Here is a 23,396-nt window from a genome sequence, read left to right as displayed (position 1 = left end):
TCTTAAATTTCTAAAATAAAAACATGAAGTATTTTAGAAGAGAATGATATATGTGACTACATAAAACTTAAGAACTTCTGTTCATCAAAGAAGGTGACGGGATAGACTGTAACTGGGAAGGAGTTGCTAGCTGTAGTATTACCAACAAGGCATTAGTGTCTCAAATATATAAAGCACTAAAATTGGTAAGGAAATAACTACTCACTTAGTAGATGAGCACAATAGAAAAGTAGGTATTTGGCAGAAGTGTTGAATAAGCATATATATATGTTATAAATATACTTATATTAATATATTAATTAATTTTATTTATTATTTATTAACTTTATTATTTATTAATATATATTAATATATTATATATTATATATAGAAGTGTTGAATAAACATATGTATGTTATATATGTGATATATATCATATATATATATCATATATATATATATATATATATATATATATATATGAAGGGTGCTTAACCTCATCACTAATATGAAAAGGCAAGTTAGAAGTGTAATCAGATATCATTTTACTTCTAATTTGACAAAAATTAAGAGGTCTGATGGTACTAAGTATTAGAATGTTTATTAACACTGTATTGGAGGAAGCCGCATAATCACTTTGAAAAGCAATTCTGCATTGTTTTGCAGAGGTATGTATATTCTTTGACCCATGAGTTATACTCATAGGCATACATCTTAGAGAAGTGCTTCTCAGGTTTTAATGTTCATACAGATCATCTGGTGATCTTGATAAAATGCATATTTGCATTCAGAACTCAGGAAAAGATTATGTTTTAAAAATCCATAATTGGACATTTTAGAGAAACTGCAAAATACTATTAATTCATTCATTGAACAAATACTTATTGAGTTGAACACTTGCTATGTGCCAGATAATTTTACAGCATTAAGGACACAACAATCAAAAGAAAAAAGGAAAAGCAAAACCCTCCGCATGGATCTTATATTCTAGTGTGTGTGTGGTCGGGGAGGGAGCGTTAGACACAAAATAAATAAATAATTAAAATATACAGTATGTCTGAAGGTGATAAATTCTGTGTAACATATTTAACAGAGAAAAGAGGTAGGGAATGCTGGAGGGGTTGTCGTTGTAATTTTAAATACAGTTATCAAGTAAAGTGTCCATGAGAGCCTGAAAATTGAGCAAAGGCACAGAAGAGGTGAATAAATGAGTCATGTTATTATCTGAGAGATGAATGGATAGATACAGGCCCTGAGGGATAAATATGCTTTGTGTGTTGGATGGATAGCAAGAAAGTTAGTGTGGCTAGATCCAAATGATTAAGGGGAAGAGAAATAAGAGATAAAATCAGAGAAGTGCAGGGTGCCAGATCATCTAAGAGTTGTGTAGACCATTGAAATGACTTTGGCTTTTACTCAGAGACAAAAGGAAAGCCACTGGGGGCTTTTAAGTAGATAAGTGATATTATCTGACTCAGAGAGAACAGGATAACAGCATCATTATATTTAAAAATTTTTTAATGTTTATTTAATTTTGAGAGAGAGAGAGCTCAAGTGGGAGAGGGACAGAGAGAGGGAGACACAGAATCTGAAGCAGGCTCCAGGCTCCGAGCTATCAGCACAGAGCTCAATGCGGGGCTCCAAACCACAGACTGCGAGATCATGACCTGAGCTGAAGTCAGACACTTAACTAACTGAGCCACCCAGGTGCCCCCAACATCATTCTTGTTACTATGTTGAGAATAAATGCATTGGAGGGAGGTCAAGTATAGAAGCAGGGAGAACAACTAGGGAGCTATTGTAATAAGCCAAACAAAACATGATGGTAGCTTGGAGCAGTGTGGGTGGCAAGAAGTGATTGAATTTTGTATAAGTTTTGAATGCTGAGCTGATGGAATTTCTGGAGAACTGAATGTGGGGTCTAAAGAAAATTATTACTTTCTGTTCTAAGATCATGGAAAAGTAGTGTTGCTGTTTAGTGAGATGGGGAAGACTGCTGAAGAAACATGTTGGGGAAAGGGGTGAAAATAATGTACTCAGATTTGGGCATTTCGTATTTGAGATATTTTAAGAGAAGCCGTTCAGTAGACAATTGGGTATGCCAGTCTAGAGCTAGAGAGGTCTGGATTTGAGGTATACTTTGGGGTCATCATCATGTAAGTGCTATTTGTGGACATGAGACTGGCTGAGATCTCCACCACAGGGGGTGACAGGAGAAGGGGTCTGAGCCCTGAGCATTCCAGTTTAAAGTAAATATCTTAAAGACAAATACAAAGAAAAGACAATTTATCTACAAACGATCAACAGTTGGACTTACAGACAGCTTTTCAAAAGCAACAATGGAAGCCAGAAGAAATGGAGTAAAATCTTTAACGTGATACAAGAAAGAAAGGAAAATTATATTTTTAGAATAAAGATGAAATAAAGACATTTTCAAGAAAAGCTGAGAGAGCTTACCACCATTAGACCACTCTTAAGTAAATGTCTAAAGGATGCATTTCAGGAAGTAGGGAAGTGTTTCTCAGAAAGAACATCTGAAATGAAAGAACAATAGAATGAGTGGGGAATAAAGGAAGCCCCCAGTGTGTCTGGCAGCTGTCTCAACAATGATACTTTAGACACCAACCCATTTGGATGAAATTGGAAATTGCTTACATGGTGTATTAGAACTGGTCATTTTTAGAGACTAAGCTGCTGAGGATGTAGATTTCTAATTGATCTTAAAATCAATCCTCTCTTACTGTCTATCTTTAGCATGATAAACAAAATGTTTAGGCGGCCTTTAGATGTTATTACTCATTAGCGTTACTTAAATAAGCAAATATAATTTATAGGTGTTTTTCTTAATAAATGGATGGGAAATTTTAAAATAGAAATTTTAACTTAAAATTTTAACTAACTTAAGCTCCCTTCAAATCACTTGCCTGCTAGGAAAGAATTTTTTTTTAAGCTTACTTATTTATTTTGAGTGAGAGAGACAGCGCATGAGAAAGGGGCAGAGAGAGAGAGAGAGAGAGAGAGAGAGAGAGAGAGAATCCCAAGCAGGCACCCGCTGCCAGTGCAGGGCCTGATTCAGGGCTTGAACTCATGAACCATGAGATCATGACCTGAGCCAAAATCAAGAGTGGGACGCTTAACCAACTGAGCCACCCAGGTGCCCTGGGAAAGCATTCATATGATAAACTGTGTGCCTATTCCAAGGGGGAATTTGGAAAATTCCTGTAAGGCAATAAATAAGAAAAGGCAAATAATGATCCATACATAATTATCTACATGGATTAGATAATTATTTACTATTTCAGGAATGCGATGTTTTGGGTAACCATTTAAATAGACCAGTAATGCCAGGTTAAGATCTTGGAAAAAAATTGCTGATAGATTAATAAATTGTATTAATGTTTTTGTCAAAAGAAAAAAATTACTAGTGAAATTCCTTACATTGACTAGATGAGAGGAGGAAAGCCATTTAGTGTACTCTCTAAGAATTTTCTTTTGTTTTTAGTTAGCTAAGAAGTTTTTACATAGAAAAGTTGGATCAGTGGTGAAGTTTAACAAAGTTTAATATTGATTAAATGGCTTTCCATTTAGTTTTTTAAGTAATAGTTTTCTTGAAAAGATGTTGTATTGATATGCATAGATTCATTCCATTTTATTAAGTGTTTATTTATTTATTTATTTATTTGGGGGAGGGGCAGAGAGAGAGAGGGAGAGAGAGTATCCCAAGCAGGCTCCACACTGTCAGTGCAGAGGCAGACTCAGGGCTCAAACCCATGAACCGTCAGATTATGACCTGAGTCGAAGTCAAGGGTGGACACTTACCCAACTAAGCCACCCAGGCACCTCTCCATTGTTTTTTTAACTACATTATATTATTATATTATTTTGTGGGGCGAAAAGGGTTAACTTATCCATAAACTGCATTGTGAACTGTGAGAAACATATGCATGTATTTAATGAAACAGAAATCCAGTGAATATACAGTTCCATTCTTCTAGTTCTCAGTGACTTGAATCAGAGTTTCTTTTTTTTTTAAGTTTATTTATTTTGAGGGAGAGCTTGTGCATGTGAGTAGGGTGCGGCAGAGAGAGAGGGAGAGAGAGAATCCCAAGCAGGCTCCACACTGTTAATGCAGAGCCTGACGTGGGGCTCAATCTCACGAACTGAACCGTGAGATCACGACCTGAGCTGAAACCAAGTCAGATGCTTGAGGAAGCCACCCAGGTGCCCCTCATTCAGAGTTAAGCCTTACAAGAGTAGAGACTTTGTGCAGTCTATATGCTCAGCCTGTGTGCAGAATGGATTCTGACAGGCTCCCAATACACGTTAGTTGAATAAATGGATGAATAAATGCATACAAGCGTGGCCACGTCTATAAAAGAATTGTGGGAGACACACAATAACTGTAACAGTGGTCTCTGTCCCTTATGGAGCTTCCAGTCTGCTTGGGAGCCCAAACAGAAGAGGCCTGCATGGGAAAGCAGTAAGCTGTGTGTTATTGACCATAACTGAGACAGGGGTTCAGAGAAGAGTGTGGGAAACACAAGAGACCTCAGCTGGGGGCCTCTGTTCCAGTATTTGCTTACTGCTCCAGTATGCAAATCATTTAACTGAATGCATAGAATTTCCATTCCCATCAGTGCTGTTGCAGCAGGAGTTGAATGGTGCTGACACTGTCCGGTGATCATTGGTACCTCAACAGCCTCTCCAGATAACTTTTCCCGTGCCGTTTCATTTGAGTACACTTTTGACAGAAATAGTTTGAGTAGGTTTTAAGCCTTATCCAAACTGGGTAAATAATTGAGCAAACTTCTGCCCTTGCCAAACAAACTTTGCAGGCTTAGGAAGACCTTAAAGACTTTTTATAGTAATTCTCAGACAGTAAGGAAGCACAGTTAAAATCTCATGGCGTTAGCGTGCCAAAGAACATTTGGCTATTCCTCTTTTTTTTTTCTTTCACTTAATTGGCTTTTTGGGGCCTTAACTGATTACACTACTCTGGCTTTTTGAAGCACAGCCTAATTCTTTTTAGAGTCTGTTATTACTCATTTATTTAACAGACTATTAGAACTAAAGCCTCAGTGGTTTGGTTAGCCAATTAATTCTCCTGCCGTTGGTCCACGTGGAACTTGCACTCAGGTCCCAGGGAGTTCTTCCTGTTTTATACTGTAGAGATAACCATGAACACAATTAAATGCGTACGCCTAAAGGCGAAAGTCATTGCCTTAATTTTATAGGTTCCTGTTGCAAAGTAAGGAAATAAGGTTTAAACAATCTGCCTGGGAGAAACAAGTGAGCACGTAAGACACTGGAAGGGGAAGCTCGGTGTTTCTGTATCTTCTCTTTTCTCCTGGAGTGATCCTAACATAGTGAGGGCTTCAAGAATTTACTGCTTTTGGTTTTCAAATAAATGACGGGTGTGAAAAGCACATCCGCTCTGTGGTTGAGCTTTTTTTTTTTTTCTTTCTGTGAGTGGCTTAGCTCTGAAATTCTCTGTAGTGGTGGGCTGGTGGCACTCCCCTGGCCTCTCTTGGAGATTCCTCTCTCATTTTGTTACTTTCAGTTTACTGACAGACCCCAGGATGGCTGGAGGATGATCTGCTGGTCTCATTTTCTAACTTCCGACTGCAGCGATCACGTCCTCAAAAATAGAATTCTGTACTTAGGAAAGCATACTTAGGAAAGCATGTTTTATTCTATCAGGAAGTAAGATCCCAGGTTATTGCACTTATAACTTGTTACAATGAAATCTCCAATAATAGAACCCACCAAACCCAAATCTTGCATTAACCAGTATACCCTCCACCCTAACTCTACTTTCAGGGAAAAAAGCAGATAGCAACTGTTTCAGGAATATATTTATTTATTTTTAAAGTATTCTATGATATGTACCCATATTATAATACATGTAGTCATGTGTAATAGTTAAAAAATATAACTGCAAACAGTTCCTTTTATTTGTAAGAAAGTATTATTAGCCATTTCCTTCCATCCACCAGGGTACTAACTAAATAGGGTAACATACACCCAAGGATCATACTTGGGTAAAAGGTCAAAGTATTACTTTATTAATATTAGCAAAAGCCCTGTAATGCCTACAATGGAAGAGCTTCTCATAAATAAGCAAGGTCCTCAAACACTGGTGTTTAATATATACTTTCTTTCCTACAAATTGATGAAAATAGGCCTGCAAGTTTGAACTCCCTGACTTACCCATCTGGGTATAAGAAGTGAAAGATGGTGGCTGCTTCCCATTTCTACTCCTAATCCAGGAAGGCCCTGACCAGGTGTGCAGAGACTTGAGGAGGACTTACTGCTCCTGGGTAGAAAGAGGGCCTCCATGAAATGGACAGTGACTTTCTCCAGTAAAATATGCAGTAATAAGTATTAGGCTCCAGCTGATTGCAGCAGGGTAGGCAGGATTCCTAGGGGTGGAGGTGAGAGGTCTCACACAAAAACTTCACCAGGTGCAGAAGGAGGAGTCGGGTCGCCAAACATAATGGCACAAGTCGTGCACCCCATCACTGTAAGGTGCAGAGGGTTCTGTTCACACCGAATATGATGTCACTGTATCCCTGAGGGTTGTGCGGCAATAGACCTATACAAGAAACTAGTTGTTTTTACCTTGGCCAAGTCATTTAATTCCAATTATCCTTGACTTCCTTAACTAGAGATTACTGTTTTCCTACCCAATTGTCATTCTCCCTTACTTCCTTGGCAGTAGACCTTTATGTTGATGGGGATAGATTTGTGTCCAGATTAAGAAAAAAAAATTCCAAGTACATTTCCTAGCTTTCCTTGCAGATGGGAGTGGGCAATGGAAAATCTCTAAATGAAAACTCAGCTGGGAGATATACACTTTCTCTTTCCTTCTATCCGGAGCAAGATTATGATAACTGGAACCCCAGAGACCTAAGGTTGCCGTGAGGTCACCTTGAGGATGGAAACCACCCACTGAAAATGATTAAACAGAAAGAGAAGGAGTCTGGGTCCCCGATATCAATAGAACCACCAGATCAGCTTTGCCTTCACAGGCTTCTTGTTTACACGAGATAAAAATACATTCCTATTTTGGTTAACCTAATGTTGATTGCATTTTCTCTTACATGTATCTGACGTAACCACAATTGATAGGTACTTTACCTGTAATAATACTTGTGTGGGTATAGAGGAATAAGAGAAAATATCGGGAAACATCTTGTGAACAATCAAATGCCATATTAATGTAACAACCTTGTGTGTATCTGGGCTCAAGCACTGTCACTTTGGGGCACCGATGACAAAGATTAACACTGAGCTGTGTCATGTGTCATTCTCTTCCTTCCCCCATTTGGCCCCAGAATGTGGTACAGCTTCCTGAGGGCTTGGGATGGTCATTCCCTGAAAACAGTTCTGCTGGACCCGGTGGTGTTTTCTGCACCTGCAGCAGAGTCTGCTGGGAGGCCCTCAGCAGGAGCCCAGAGAAAACAAAGTATAGGAGTCGGCAGGTCCTGAGAGCTGGGGATTCCTTCCTCGAGGGTTCCCTGTAGTAAGAGTCAGAGCTAGGGTAGCTGACAGGAAGGGTCCTGTCAAAATAATCTCAAGTGCGCAAAGGAGAAAGACATCTCTTCCTGGAGATGCCAGGGAAGCCTCACTCATCCTTGGTCCTAGATGGTAGTCAGTTAGTCCATCTGCCCTTGTAACAAAAGAAAGAGGGTATTCTGGTGTGGTAGAAGGTTGGTCCCCAAAATATTGCCGAGGACAGGCCATCAGGGTGCCCTGGAGACAGTTAACAGGAATCTCTTCTGCAGTATTCTCAACAAGCTGCCGTCTAACCTGTTTGCATACCAACAGAGGCTAAGAGGTTCAGGTAGTGGAATTTACTACCTCTTTAAAGAGAAAATGTGCTTTTGAATTTCTTTGCTTTTGGTAAAATGTTTCTCCTTATGGTAAGCCCCAAAGAGCTTCTCTGCAGCTTCTGCTCATGGGATTGAGTTTTGTTTTTGAAGGCAACAAAGAAAGTCTAGTCCCACCCATCTGTGAGCTTACCCTTAAAACATCTGCAAACCACTCTCACATCTTCCTGCAAGTCTTCCCTTAAGGAAACATCAAGCAAAGAAAAGAAAAATACAAAAATGCAAAACCTGGCTTCTAAAATCAGTTTGGAGCTAAAATACGAGTTTTTTCTTCCTAATGGCTATGTGACTTAATTAGTTTATCTAACTTTTCTGAGCCTATTCTGTCTTCTGAAAATGGAAAAAAATGATTTCCAGCTCCTAGAATTATAAGAATGATGATGTTGAAAATAGTAGCTAACCCTCAATGGCTATAGACTGTATGTGAGGCATATGTATTGTTTCACTTACTCCTGACAAGAGCCCCATGAAGTGGGGACCACTGTTAACCCCATCTTTCAGATGAAGAAATTGAGGCAGAGAAGTTTAGCAAGTTTCTGATGGTCATACAACTGCACTTAACCACTAATCCATAGAGCCTTCCTGTGAGATTGAGTTCCCATCAAGGATCAGGCAGGACTAATCCTGCTAAGCTTCAGAGATCAGATAAAATGAGGCATTCTAGGGAGGTAAGGCCATAGAAAATCAATGAGTTAATGACTGTTGGTGCCTACTACAGAGCTGGGCACATTAATACACATGACTTCATCTTGCCTTTCTTTTCCTCTAGCGTAAGAAGCCACAGTTCCTCCGGGTCAGCATAAAAGGTTAGTACAAATTAATTTTACTTACCTTAGTGGGGAGAGTCAGGAAGATATTTCTTCCCTTAAGGCCTCATAATTACTCCTAAGTAACTTCAACTAACTATATGGAGCCCCAATTATGGGCCAAGCTCTGTTCTACGTGTTTGTATATGTTAACTAGTTTGATCGTCACCCCAGCCCTAGGAGGTGGGTGATATCATTATCCTTGCTTGCCACGGGTCCAGGAGGCACATCAACTTTTCCATCTTTGCGAGACCACCATTCACTCAGCCTCCAGAGATTCTTCACCCACCCCTCAGCCTCTTCTCACCATGCTGTGAAGGGGGATATAGTTGCTCCAGTGAAAATCTCTCTTCCTTTTAAGGGTTAACTTTAATCACAATAGGGAGAAGTTGGAGGATAACAAATACAACATGGGGCAATTAAAAAGCTTATGAAACTCCAGCAGACTTTCCCATTATGTGCCCTAGTGTAATGGAGCCCAAGAGTTTTAACAGAAGCTTTATTGGACTCTACTCCTTGATTTGATTCTGGAGGGTGGAGATCTTGAAAGTGTCTGGTTAAGGCAGTGTTCATGGAGTTCTCAGGGGCAACAGAAGCTGAACCCTAGATGCTCCCCTGTCTCAAGATGTGACTTTCATTTCTGGAAACCTCCAAATAATACCCATTTCACCAAGTGCCCTTTGCACAGAGTAATGGCCTTCTTTAGGTATTTCCTTACGTTAAGAGAGTTTTTGTTTTATATTGTGTGTTTCTTTTTTTGTGTGTGGGCTACCCAGGAAGCCACTAATTAACATTTATATAATGCTGTTTTCTCAGAACAAAAATTTTGATGTCTAAAAAAAATCAATTTTCAAATGAATGTTCGGAACTCGAATTGTGAAGTCACGGCATTTATATATTGATTCACTGTGGATGTTACAGATCTAGCTTGAAAAATGCCTATTTTAAGTTCATGTATTATGTAAATACCATCATTTTATTCTATTTATTTTGTAAAATTAGCCAGGACATTTGGATAATAGATGCCACCTTATAAAAATGACAGTTTTCTATCAAGTTAGTTCATAGCTTTAACATCAAACAAGATTTTTCACATTCTTTTCGTAATTAGACCAACTAGTTTTTTAAATTGCATTGGAAATTAAACAAGAAAAACATCAAGACATACTTCAAAGAAAATTAAAAATAATGGGAGAGGACGATTCCTAACACATAGATTATGTTGTAACAATAATAGTTAAATAGTATAATATAAATGCTAAAATTATCTAATTATCTAAAATGTTTAGTGAAATATAATATATTATAAATATATTATATATAAATATATATTTATATATATGAAATAGATATAATGTTTAGTGGAATTCTAATCAATTTAGTTTATAGCAATAGATTTATGATCAAGTTTAGACTACAGAAAACTTGGTTAAATGTTAAAATAAGTAGATAGTAATGTGGAGAAAAATTAAGTTAGAGGTATGTGCCAAAATACAGCATAGGAGATGAAAACATTAAAATTTTTTTAAGTAGGAGAGTAATGCCCAGACATGTCAAAGAGATAGGAGCTTTTGAGAGAGAATTAAAGCAATGGAAGAAATCATGGGGGAAATACAGACAATTTTGATGAGGTAAGATTGTTTGTAAAATTAAAACTGACCAAAAAAAAAAGAGAATTTGATAAAACGGAAGAATGGAAACTGATAATGGGAAGGAAGAAGGTCTAGGAAGGGTGGTTAAGGCAGGGGCTTTGAAGTCAGTCCAGTGGGTCCAAATCCTGCCTTTACTCCATGTTGTAAACATGTTCAAGGTATTTAATTCATCGGTCTCTCAGTTTCTCCTTCTTGAGGCTCATAGTATCTAACTTGTAGCATTGTTGTTGGTGTGAAATGCAGGAGTATAGAATACACACTTAGAACAGTGTCAGACTTATGGTGACCGTTAGTGATTGATAGGTATTAACTGTTATGATTTATGACAGTGTTCCTTTACCTGGGGCAGTTGTGCCTCTAAGGGACATGTGGCAATTTGTGGAGACATTTTTGACGGTCACAACTTGGGGGGGTGTGGTGCTACTGTCATCTAGTTGATAGAGACCTGCTTACCATCCTATAATCACAGGACAGATCCACAAAAAAACTGGCCCAAAATATCAGTAGTGCCAAAGATGAGGAACTCTGCTCTGTGGTATGTGAAAAGCTCACACAACTTTACAAGAACTGCAGCAATATTCCAATAGGTACATGGAAAAAAGGGCATGGACAATTAACTTAAAAAGAAGTTTGGAAGAGTGCCTGGGTTGCTCAGTCAGTTAAGTGTCCAGCTTTAGCTCAGGTCGTGATCTCATGGTTCGTGAGTTCAAGCCCTGCATTGGACTTTCTGCTGGCAACACAGAGCCTGCTTTATATCCTCTGTCCCCCTCTCTCTGCCTCTCCGCAGCGTGGGTGCACAGCCTCCCTCTCACTCTCTCAAAAATAAACATTAAAAAAAGGAAGAAATCTGGAAAATAAAATATTTGGGAAGGCATTCAGATTTGCCAGTGGTTAAAAATAATTCACTCAGACAATGGAGGATTATTTGAAAATTTCAAGAGTTTATATTAAAATCCAAAGTCAGAGATTTAGCAGGGAAATGGGTATATTCTACTTTGTTCGTGGCTATGTGCGCATGCAAGTGAGGAAGGGCAGAGAGGGAGGAGAGACAGAATCCCAAGCAGGCTCCCTACTTTCAGCACGGAGCCCAACCCAGAACTTGATCTCAGGAACCATGAATGAGATCATGACCTGAGCTGAAAGCGAGAGTTGGACACTTAACCAACCGAGCCACCCAGGAGCACTGTAACATTACATACATTATATTATTATATATTATGACATATATTATTATATATTATACTATTACATTAGCAAAAAGCTAAGAGCAATTTAAATGAACATAAAAGGGAAATAGTTAAGCAAATTATATCTTATAGTGAAATGGGCTATTTAATTGCCACTGAATTTATTACCAAATAAAAATATAACTATGTGGAAAATGCCATGCTCAAAGTAATGTTAAGTGAAAATGAGTAAAACATTTTATTTGGTCTATAATTACAATTATATAAAATAAATACACATAAATAAATATGAAACAAAACGTGTTCAATGACATTGGTTGAATGAATTAAAAACAAAAAGGAATAAAAACATGATGTTATAAGGGTGATATATGTGCAATTTTTCCATTTAATTTAATATTTTTTGATGCTGTTCGAAAGTTGTCTAAACAAATAGAAAAAGCAAGCAAAAACTCACCAGGCATTCCTACATTTTGTGAGTTAAAAAGTTAAGTCATGAGGACACAGGCACAAATGGTTGGTGGTTTTCACATAGCCACCAAGCACATGGCCAGTGACCTTCCGGAGGCTGGGGTATTTCTAAGGACACAAGTATTTGAGTTTCTGCACAGTTGGTGGCAGAACTTAGCATTCAGCTTGGGGCAGGATCATTTTCATGATGCTTTTTTTTTCCATTTCAGTTGAAATCTTCAGGGATCCTTAAGGAAAGGATGTAAACAAGTCACCAGACTTATTAAACACATTTTAAAGGATTAGCAACAAGACAATAATCTGTTTGTGATTGTATGAAGTTGGTCATGGGAAAAATTCTTTTTTCCTAGGGAGTTTTGAATAATGGTCCTTGGATAAGAATTTAATTCACAGGTTAATTTTTTTAATTGCTTACTTTTTTTTAATATATAGAAGTCAAAATTCACCTTAACAGCAGTTTTCTTTCTTAATCTTATGTTTAAGTAGGTTTTTTGGTTTATTTGTATATTTATAAATTTCCTAAACTTTTATCATTGGGAGAAAGAGCTTATAGGTAAGGAAAATGGCACAAAGTCGACCTGGTCCTGAGAATCTGTAGTAAGGAGAAAGTGCTACTGATCTTGTGTTTTGTCCTAAGACTGGTGTTTTATGCTACGTATCACACCATATCATCATCTTCCAATCCCTCTTCCCTATAGATTTTTCTTAGGTACAACAACCCATTGGTTGCCAGAGAAAGACCGCAGAAACGTGGTTTTTGTTTTTTGGGTTTTTTTTGTTTGTTTGTTTTTTTGCAGGGAGTGAGAGAGAACTTTGACCAATTTAGCCCTGGCTTCACAAACAGGTCTTCGTAATCTTAAATCAATTAACCCTTTTGGCCTTGGATTTCCTAATTATAAAATTGGAACAAAATATCTCTGTGCTTCCCACCTCCCTGAAATGTCAAATCATAGAGGAAAAATTGCTTTTTTCCAGAAATGAACTTATGGCAATCGGAAAGCCATTTGTGGGGAAAAGACTGAATCTATATCTCATTCTACCCATACACCAAATAAAACACAGATGGATCAGTGTTGAAATGTATGAAATGAAACTGTAAGTTACCAGAAGATAGAATCTTTTTATAATTTTGGAGTGGCTGTTGGGTTTTTAGTATTTATCTTTATTCATTTAAACCTGAATGCACATATGAGGTGTTCTGGGCAAAAGACAGGTTTCTTACAATTACTTTGCAGTAAATATTGTGAGAAAGCTTACTCATCCCAGCCCTTACCCCTGGGGTATGTGATGAAACCAGGTCAAACTCCTACAAGAGCAGGACACAGTGAGTCAGCTTTAATGGATTTTTCTTATTTATGTACAGGAGGAAAGACAGCCATCCTTCTCCCGTCCAGAAAGGGGAGAGAGAGAGAGAACAAAATCCTTTGCTCCTTATAGAAGGTGTGGAAAGTGTTCTGGGCTCTGACTCTAATCTTCTGGAATATAAATACGTCTTCCAAAAGAGCACAGAAATGGTGGTTTCTGCATCTTTTATGACCTAGATATGTGTTCTAAGTCTGGGCTTCATCCTTCCGCAAATGTAATTACCTAGGGAGAAAGAGCTCCCTGACCCCTTGAGGCCTCTCCTAGGTACCTAGCCCTGGCTAGAGACATTTGGCCCTTTTGGATTAGAGCAGTTTACTAGACAAATGGTTACAGATCTAATTCTCATGGTGTGTGCAGGGGAAGTGAAAATAAACACTCCCTATCTTATACCATACATATTTCCACGTCTTAGGAGATTTAGGACTTTTTTACAAAAGCACTGAGAAATTCAGGCAAATTTTCTTTTCCCAAAGTGGAGAATATTTTTCTAAACAGAACACAAAGGCCAGAACCCCCACCACCCCCCAGAATTGGACAGATTTGACTAGGTAGTAAAAAAAAAAAGTTGTGAACTTAATAATGGCCTGGAAACCCCCCCTCCCCCCACTGAACTGGATATATGCAAGACAAAGGTTTAATATCTCCTAACTCTTAGAAAAGCTAACAAAAAAGACATTTAAAAATTGTGCAAAGGGTACAAGTTTTCTTCACAAAAGAAGAATGAAAGTTCATCTATATATTTAGACCTATTAGTAATCAAGTAGGTGCAAGTAAAAACCATGTGTGATATCATTGTCCACTGACAAATTGGCAAAATGAAAAAAAAAAACCCACAATGCCTAGAGCTAGCAAAGTAGTGGTGAATAGTCCTTTTCATGCTAGATTGGATGTGATGCTTCTATAGGACACCTTGGCATTATGCATTCTGGGAGGCAGAATGTTAAACCCACAGATAGTTGTCCACATCCTAATGCCCGGCAGCTGTGAACATGCTGCTACAGGGCAGAAGGGAATTATGGTTGCAGATGGATTTAAGGTTGCTAATCAGCTGACCTTAAAGGGATGATTCTGGATTACCCAGGTGGGCCAAATGGCATCACAGGGTCCTTCAAAGTAGAAGAGGGAGTCAGAAGAAGAGGTCAGTGATACAACGTGGGAAGGCTTTACCTGTGTTGCTGGTTCTGAAGACAGAGGAAAGAGATCTCCAGAGACTGGCAAAGGTTAAGAAAACAGATTATTGCCTTGAGCCTTCATAAAGGGACATGACGTTGCTGACACAGTGATGTTATCCCAAGGACACCTCTGCCAGATTTCCAGCTTATGGAATGGTAAGATCATACATTTGTGTCGTGTTAAGCCCCTAAATTCATGGTAATTTGTTACAGCAGTGATAGGAAACTACTACAGCTGGACTTCCAGAAGCCTTTAAAAAGCGCATGGGCTGTGGGGGTAGCAGGCCATGTAAATTCTCTCGTTAGCATCCGCGTTCGACTCTCCTGTCTCTCTCTTGCCTTTTTCATATTCACTGGAAAAACTCAAGTCCCGTTAAAATCCTGTTCTCCTGTCTTTCACTCCTTCCTTAGCACCGACTGTGGGAGAAAAACTCACAGCCCTGTGACGGTTAAATCTCAGAAGGCATCTGAGGGCTGCCCTGTGGCCACACTACATTTGCCTAGAGCAGCATTCTCCCAGTCTCTCGGGTGGGCAGTTTGCTTTTGTCCTCTCTCCAGTTACCTCCACTACCTCCTCCTCGGGCTTCACGTTCAACCGTGAACTTGCTTGCTTTTCACTGGCAAAGCTGAAGCCCTGGAAGTGAATTTCCACCCGCTCCCACACCCCATCTCCTCCCCATCTGCTTCTGTGCTCCGGTACCCTCCCTGTGCTCGGAAGCCTTTCCCTCTTGCTGACTCCGTCCTGCTCCTTCGTCTGCAACTTTTTCCTTAATTGTGAATTCTGTCTGGCACGCAGTAGATTTTCACCATCTTAAAAAAAAAAAAAGTCTTAAACCCCACTTCTTTCCTTGGCTGTAGCCCCAATTTTTGTTGACCTTTAATGTGAAACCTAGCAAAGGAGTTGGCTATACTCGCTGCCCCAATTCTTCCCGTTCCCTCTTGAACCTTTCCAATCAAACCTTTCTCCCCACTGTACCACCCCCCAGGAGTCCCTGATAAGTGCCAGGTTTTCCAAATTCCATGGTTCTCTCTCCATCCTTGTCCTATTTATCTATCAGTAGCCTTTAACACAATCCATCACTCGTTGCTTCTTGGATTCTCTTCAGTCCTTTCAAGACGTTAGTTCCTGGTTTTCCTTCTACCTCAGTGACCACCTTCGACTCCTTTGCTTGGTCCTCTGTATTTCCCCAATCTCTGAATCTCCATATGTTTGAATCCTCCCCTGAATTAAAACTCTGCATGAGAGTCTCAACTGTATCTCAAATTCAACATGTTCAAAACAGATCTATTCTAACGTGCTCCTCTCCTCGTCTCCCCCATTCACTCAGGGGAAGATTTGACTCTTATACGCCATGTCCTGTTCCTTAACAAATCCTGAAAGCTCTAATTTCAAAATATACACAAAAGCTGCCCAAACTCTCTCTCAAAAGCTTTTTAACTCTTCACTGCTGATTTCCTGGCGCCCAGAATAGAGCCTGGCACATAGTAGACACTAAAAAAGGTCTATTGGGGGTGCCTGGGTGGCTCAGTCAATTGAGCGGCTGACTTTAGCTCTGGTCATGATCTCACAGCTCGTGGGTTCAAGCCCCGCATCAGGCTTAGAAGTGCAGAGAAGGGTTACCTAATCCAGTCTGGTGGGAGCCTTCTGGAGGAGGCCCTTCCAGTGGTTGGGGAGGGGGGGGGGCGGGTCTTGGAGACCCAGGCAGAGAGGGATCATGGTTAAGTTGTTCTCCCACAAGGCTGAGTTGACAACAGAAACTGATAAACAAGTTTACTAAGGTTTAAGGCAACTTGAACATGCATAATATACCACTAATCAGATATAACTGAATAAAAAGGTGTGCAACCAAAATTTCTCCAGCTTTCATTATTAGACGGCATTAGAAAAGACACTAATTGTGTAATATTGAAATCCCTCTGATGAATTGTCCCCAGTTTCTGGAACAAGACCTGAAGTCCCTGCTAAGTTTCCTCCCTGCCAGGCTTTTGGGATCCCTCAGGGAAGGTATTCAGAGATAATTGTGCTCACCTGGGACCTGCTTGCTTTCTGGCATGCACCTGCCCTCTCAGGAGATTCTCCATGGTCTCCTGGGTGTCAGACTCTGTGAGCCTCCCTGCCAGGCACCATCACCGAATCCTGAAGATGTACTTCAAAGTGGGCTTGGGGATCTACTGGGGCCCCCAGTGAGCTCCAAGTCCCACTTTGACCAAAGCAGTCTACTTTTAGCTAGTTCGTAAGGGGTCTTTTTCTAGCTTGATTCTACTAAGGAAGAATTTGAACTTCTAACAGATGTTTGAAGACTATTTCCCCAGAGCCTCCCTCGGGCCAGGACTCTGCTGTGTTCCAGGGAAAAGTGGACAAAGGCTCATTTTCCTGCTCCATGTAGAACTTTGTCACCTGGGGAACAAAGCGTTGCTGTTCAGACTCTGAATATCACAAAACTTAACACTTCTGCCATTCTAGCTTCCAGTCCCTTTCTCCAGAGGTGTCAGGCCTGATCTGTGGGGCAGCCTGGGAGTAAACTCCCTGCCTGTTACGCAGTTACTACTAATTGAAACTTAGCACGAACAGAAAAGGAATCCATTGAATATAATTTTTCCTAGGAGGCCTGAAACCAGGTTGGGAGGCCCTGGCAGGGACAAATGCCCAGAACCACACTGAAGAACTGCTCTGGCCGAAACTGCTTTGTTTCCTCTGCCAGGCACAGACACATTGCTGGCATGTGACCTTGACCGTCCTTCTCCTTGGAAACTGATTTACTTGCTGCCATTCTCCCCAGAATGGACCCCAGATGGCACCTGTTTCTCTGCAACTCATGCTTCTGATTCAAAACCCTGTTCAGGTGTGTGTAATTGTCAGGGACTACGTCCTAGCCCAGTGTCCTAGCTGCAGAGAAGGTGGGCAGTTCTCCAAACGTAGGAAGCATGTTCGATTGCACTGAGAAGCTCAGAAAAAGTGGGCCTCAGCTGAACTCCTAGCCAACAGCCAGCATCAACTTGCTGGCTCTGTGAGTAAGCCATTTAAAAATGTGCTCCCAGATGAATGCCTAGATCCTTCTCATTACCAGACTTGCTTGAATCATTGCTTTTTGTCTAAAATTTTGCTGTCCTTAAGTATCGACAAGAACAAATAGCAGGCTATACATGACTCTAAGCTCAGCGTCCATGTTGCATGGTTCATAGAAGGCTTCTCTCTCTTTTTCCTTATCAGATTGTTTATTTTCTTTGACAACGAATGTGAATCTGACACTTTGTGCTTCCCCTTTTGTTCCTTTTCCTCTGCTGCCCTCTAGGGGCCCCATTTAGATCTTTCGTGTGCCTGGCAAAAAAACTTACTGCCTGGTGGGAACTATTCTAAACGTCTCGTATACACCTACTCCTTTTATTCCTGGCAATTTTGTGAAGTGTGGGTACCACTTCTAGTCTCCTAAGAAAATAGAACTGCAAGAATCAAGTAGCTTTTCCAAAGTCCTATAGTGGCCAAAGCTGGCGTTTGAACCAAGGCAGTCTTGTTCTACATCTATCTGCTGCACTATTGCCCCTCTCTCCTGATGTGGCAAAGTAGATCCGTGAGGCATCCATGTGAGACTTGTTTATTTACATCACTTGTAAATATAAATTTGCAGTGTGGGTTTTTACCTCTTGTCTGATTATGGCACTAGCTGCCTTACTGCTTTCTCTAATTGTTAGTCTTTTCCCACCTGATAATCTATTCTCTGCACAGTAAACTGAAGGATCTTAAAAAACAAAAACAAAAACAAAAAAACTCACACATCCTTTGTCTCTTTACCCCTTCTCTACACAGGAAAAATAGAAGAACCAGTCTTATCAAATGGGTAGATTAACCAGCTAAGCAAATGCAGTTCAAATATGTGCACACTCTGAAACCGCAATCTAATATGGAGTCTATTGATGTGTGGTTATAACACTTAATACGCAGTGTTTATTTCTGAGTAGTTTTGGTGTTTATCTTATTCGCCATCACACTTACTCTGCAAGGAAAAAAAGCACATGTTCTGTTTTCTGAGACGAAATGCTACTAGTGCTCTGGCTTAGACAGAGTCACCCAATAAATGTGGTACCAGCTTGGCACTGTTACTTAGAATAGAATAGTGACCTCAGGAATCTAAATGCTTTTCAAAACTTGAATGAGGTGCAGGCAGTGGAACCCTTGAAACACAATGTGAAACAGAAAGCTCTTACGTAAAACAGATAAAGCTGCTCAAGTTGAATAGAGGGCCATAGATGTAGGGGGTATGTGCTTGGCCATTTGCAAAGACTTTGGAAGCGTGGCTGGGAAACCTCTCGAGCTCATCTTCAGAAATTCCTGGAAAGCATGTGTAGTGAAGAGCCATTACCAGCAATGGAGATGGGGACCAAGAAGTTGCCAGCCCAAGCCCATAATCACTAATTGTACTTGTTTCCAACATTCTCAGGTCCTTTCTTTATCTCTGGGCATTCTAGTTTTCTATGGAACATGAAAGAAAAATGAAAGCAAAACACTGAAATTCACACAAAGTTACCCTTATCTCACCTGTGGCACTGTGGCACCTGCCAGACAGGACCTCCAGCTTTACTCCTTCTATTTTCCACTCCGTGTTGAGCATCAAGAGACCTCAGATTTAAGCTCCCTTGTCTGGTGGGTGGGAATGGGAGGTACTTAAATGACCTCACACAAGTGGGTAATGTTTCTGTCTAACTTCTAGGTCCAGGGCTATAGCCAGGGGATGCCAGTGAGGAGGTGACTTCCCAAGTTTATGCACAAGGGGGTCTTTTCTGGAATAAGAGCTATGTACCTGCTGACCTGTCTGCTGATATGTAACAAGTGAAGAGTCAAAAGAGGCAGTAAGATACTCAATAAGAGTTCTTAGATGAAAATCCCATTTCTCAAGCTCCTGCCTTTCTAGTCCCTGTCGCTGAGAGCAAAATCACCATTTTCAACCTCAGTGTGAATCTAGATCACTGGGGGAGAGGATTTTAGGTGAAGATTCCCTTATGATTAACTGGATTTTCATCTGCTTGTTTTTGTTGTTTTAAAAGCCTTCCAGGGTGATTCTGATACAAGCAGGTTTGGTGCAAGCAACACTGGCCTATGGGTTTAGCAGGGAAATTGGAATTTATTAAGTAGTACTTACATTATTTCCCATATTCTTTTAATATTGGTCATTTGGATTCCTCCCAAGTCTTTTTTTTTTTTTTTTTTTTTTTTTTTTTTTTTTTTTTTTTTTTAAGTGAACAAAGATAGGCTTGAGACCTGTGGGGGAAAAACATTTCTGTGATCACATTGACCCTGAGGACTGAACTATTTCTGCATCCATCTACTGTGACAGACATAGTAATTGTTCTTGTTCTATCATGTAATCTACCCTAGATGCATTCACTTGCCATGCCATTTCTGCCTCTTCATTTTCTACCTGGAGATTTAAAAACCTGTAGTTATAAATCTCCTGTCTCCTGACTAACGTCATGGCTATTCCTTGCTCTGCCTTCCAGCATTGAAAGAAAAAAGTGATGATCTTTGTGACAATATAATTACTCCCACCTCTGACATCCCCTGATCCATGGTGACATTTGTAAGGAAATAACCTGGCGAGGGGGGATACACATGTTCTGGAATTAAAGGCGTTAGTAGGCCTTCAAAGTCTCAGAAAACTTGAAATGTTGAAGCAGCTGAAGACAAGGTTTTAGGAGTGTCGTGTCATGAGGAACTTTCAAAAAGTCTTAATGAAACAATTGTTTTCAGTGTTTCACTACACTTATGAATCTGTAGCTCATCAGTGGAAAATATGATGCTCTGAGAGCCAGCTCTGAGGGTGGGCTGGGGTAGAGTGTTGGGTTATCTCTAAAGACACTTCTACTCCACTCACAAGTGTACTTCCCAGCTATTACACCTCATTTTTATAGAGCATAGGGTTCCCAGACCCCTAGTCTGATTTAGAGGCAATACTTCAAAGGTCACTGAGGCTTAGGAAGTTCAAACAGTAGAATCTAATTGGGTAGCTTTATAGAGAGGAACTCAGATTTAGTTGTCAACATTAATAGGTAGATCCTTTCATTAAAGTCAGCCAACCAGTAGACCAGAACACAACATAATCTAAACTTAAATTCTACTTTGTGCTCAATCAAGTTCTTTCACCCGGTCAAGTGTGATATAGCTTCCCATTCTTACCTATTTGCCAGTTGTTAGTCACATGAAGTCTTGCCTCAAGGCAAGATTGGTCCGGAAAGTTCTAAACCATTCAGTTTGGAGTTCAGCTGTCCGATTTCCAAGCTTATTTATGAATCTATTGTTGGTCCTGACCCACCCAATTGGAAGAGGAAGTAGAACTGTTATCGGTTATCAGCATTCAGGACAACAAGCTCACTACAGGGATAGGAGTTCTAGTTGTAGGGCAGGTACAAATAATGGAGACTCCAAGCCGAAGGAAATTATGTTGTTTAGATCCTTGAGTTCTCAAACATTCATTAATTGGAAAAATGTTTAGTATGTTCTACATGCCAGAGATTAGAAATGCGTAAAACTTTAAAAATTTAGAACACTGACTTTATAACATGGATTGAAAAATGTACTTCTTGTGTCCTCTCATGTATGATTTACCTCTGATGGGGTAAGTCTGTAGAAAGTTAGAATGGATCACCCTAGAGTTGGATAGCTGGATACCTTCCTATTTAAGGCAGCCTTTGGCAGTGTCTTTTGGGGTACTATTTAAGCAGTTGATTTCTATTCACTCTGGGATCTAGCTGTCTCTTTCCTGAGTCTGACTCAGTGGGCCAATCTTAATGTACTAATTTATAAAATTAGAATAACATCACCTACTTTTGAAGAGTCATTGTAGATATTAGAAATTGTTAGGTATGATAAATAGAAATATTAACAGGATCCCAAATGTCCTTTGTCTTAGGTTGAGCTCTCTAGAAGCAAAGCCAGAGACCAATTTAGGCCAAGTGACTTATTGAGAGAGTGCTCTTCAGGAAAAACCTGTAACCAAGAAAGGGAGGCAAAACAAGTATGAGCAAATTGCTCATCAAGGATGTATTCACAGGTAAAGTCTCCTGGTCTGACCAAGGGTGGACCCTGAAGCCTAAATAGTACAGTAGAATTACCATCATTTGAAGCAGACCAGTCTTCTGTATTTCATGCAGTCAGCCATTGGCTGATGGGGAACGGTGGGGGCAGGTGACAGTTGTGTTGGTGGTCGGGTAACCTCCCAGGCGTACGTAAGTAAGGTGATTTCTCTCAGCCAAGGACCATTCTCATGTACTTCTAACTTCTCAAATGGAAACTCCTTACGACTGTGTCCTTGAGGACCCCATTCTATCCTTAGTACTTCCTCCTCTGGTGTCCAGTTAGAAGGTATCTTTGTGCCTCCCTTAGAGTATTGAGTGTGTGAAACAGAAGCAGTGTGCTTCAAGATATTCTAGCCCAGTGCAAGGCAGATAGGGGATCTATAGATGCCAGCTTTTCTTTTGTAATATTTTGCCCCTAGAACGGTCTCTCATTGTAGATCATCACTGCTAAAGGATCCTCCTTCCAAGTCATTCCAGAGCTTTAAAAAAAAAAAAAAGACTAAGCAACTGGCACATGGTACATGTTAAACAAATGGTGGGTACATTCCTTCCTTCCCGTTAATTAGCTTTGTCTCAGGATCATTTACGTGTTTTGAACTTTCTTATGGTGTAGAAGAACTTGTTTAGTCCGTTATCATGGACATCATCAATAATCACCATAAATACTAAGATCCAAATAAACTTGGAGTCCTAATCATTTTTGGGGGGGGGGGAACATATTTACAGAAAATAGCCAAATTTTCTTTTTAAAAACTTTTAATCTATTTTCTCTGATCCTTTTAAAACCCGTATAGTAGACCCTGTCGCCCAATTAGTACTTAAACACCTGTAAAAAAACATTCTTTACTTTTTTTTTTAAATGTTATTTTTTGATAGAGATCGAGACAGAGCATGAGCATGGGAGGGGCAGAGAGAGAGGGAGACACAGAATCTGAAGCAGGCCCTAGCTGTCAGCACAGGGCTCAAACCCATAAACCACCAGATCATGACCTGAGCTGAAGTTGGACGCTTAACCAACTGAGCCACTCAGGCATCCCCCAAATTTTCTTTACTTTTTAAAAACAGTCTTAAGAGTAAGGACTTTCTACAGTATCCCTTGACCATCCCATGCCTTCTGGCCCAGCCCTTAGTTAACTGTCAGAAGCAAGGAAAGTGCTTAATACTTGTTATCTTGATCAAGTAGATCAGTGGGCAAATTAAGACATCCATAAATCAACTGAAAATAATCCCTTAAAAAGAAACCACATGAAAAATGTCTTTCAAAAATTTGTGCCAGAAATTTAGCAATAACTAGTAATATTTTAAATGCTCATGTTTTTTTGCCTAGTAACTATGCTTCTAAGAATATATCCTTAAAAAATTGGAACCAACCCTTATGTCCATTAAAAGAATTAAATTGTTACATTCAAAGGCCATTAAACAAGAATGAGATATATACTGATGAAAAAAGTCCAAGATGCAAATGAAAAAAATTGCATGTGTATACTGTTTGCACACATATACATATATATGATATATATAGAATTTTTCTGTATTTAGTATTGTGAGGTAGAGATTAAACAATTAAACTTTGCTTTCTTTTAGATGAATCGGCAATCCTAAAACTATTAAACAGATTGAATTTTCCTCACAAAAGTGAAAATGTTAATTTTGCCCTATATCAAGTTACCATAGATAACTGGATCGTTTTCTGGATGCTACTAATTTGTCTCTTCCTTCCATGGTATCACAGTAATTTGATCACAGCACCTTTGTAGACAGTCTTAATAGCTATATAGCAAGTATCTCACCCTACTTGGCTCAA

The 23,396-nt window shown here is 39.7% G+C and overlaps 1 long non-coding RNA gene across 1 annotated transcript in view; it reads right to left on the bottom strand.

Moving 5' to 3' along the window:
- Positions 1-11,823: 11,823 nt before the first annotated feature.
- The window catches only part of LOC125171255 (uncharacterized), a 54,539-nt gene continuing 42,966 nt past the window's right edge, over positions 11,824-23,396 (bottom strand). The window contains exon 6 of the long non-coding RNA XR_007154229.1: positions 11,824-12,214. This is a non-coding gene — a long non-coding RNA (uncharacterized LOC125171255). The remainder of the gene's footprint in view (positions 12,215-23,396) is intronic.

This window comes from Prionailurus viverrinus, chromosome B4 (genome assembly GCF_022837055.1).
Source record: "Prionailurus viverrinus isolate Anna chromosome B4, UM_Priviv_1.0, whole genome shotgun sequence".
In the NCBI taxonomy this organism is placed as follows: Eukaryota; Metazoa; Chordata; class Mammalia; order Carnivora; family Felidae; genus Prionailurus; species Prionailurus viverrinus.
Note: the sequence above shows the minus strand (reverse complement) of the source record. Positions and strands in the feature narration are given on the sequence as shown.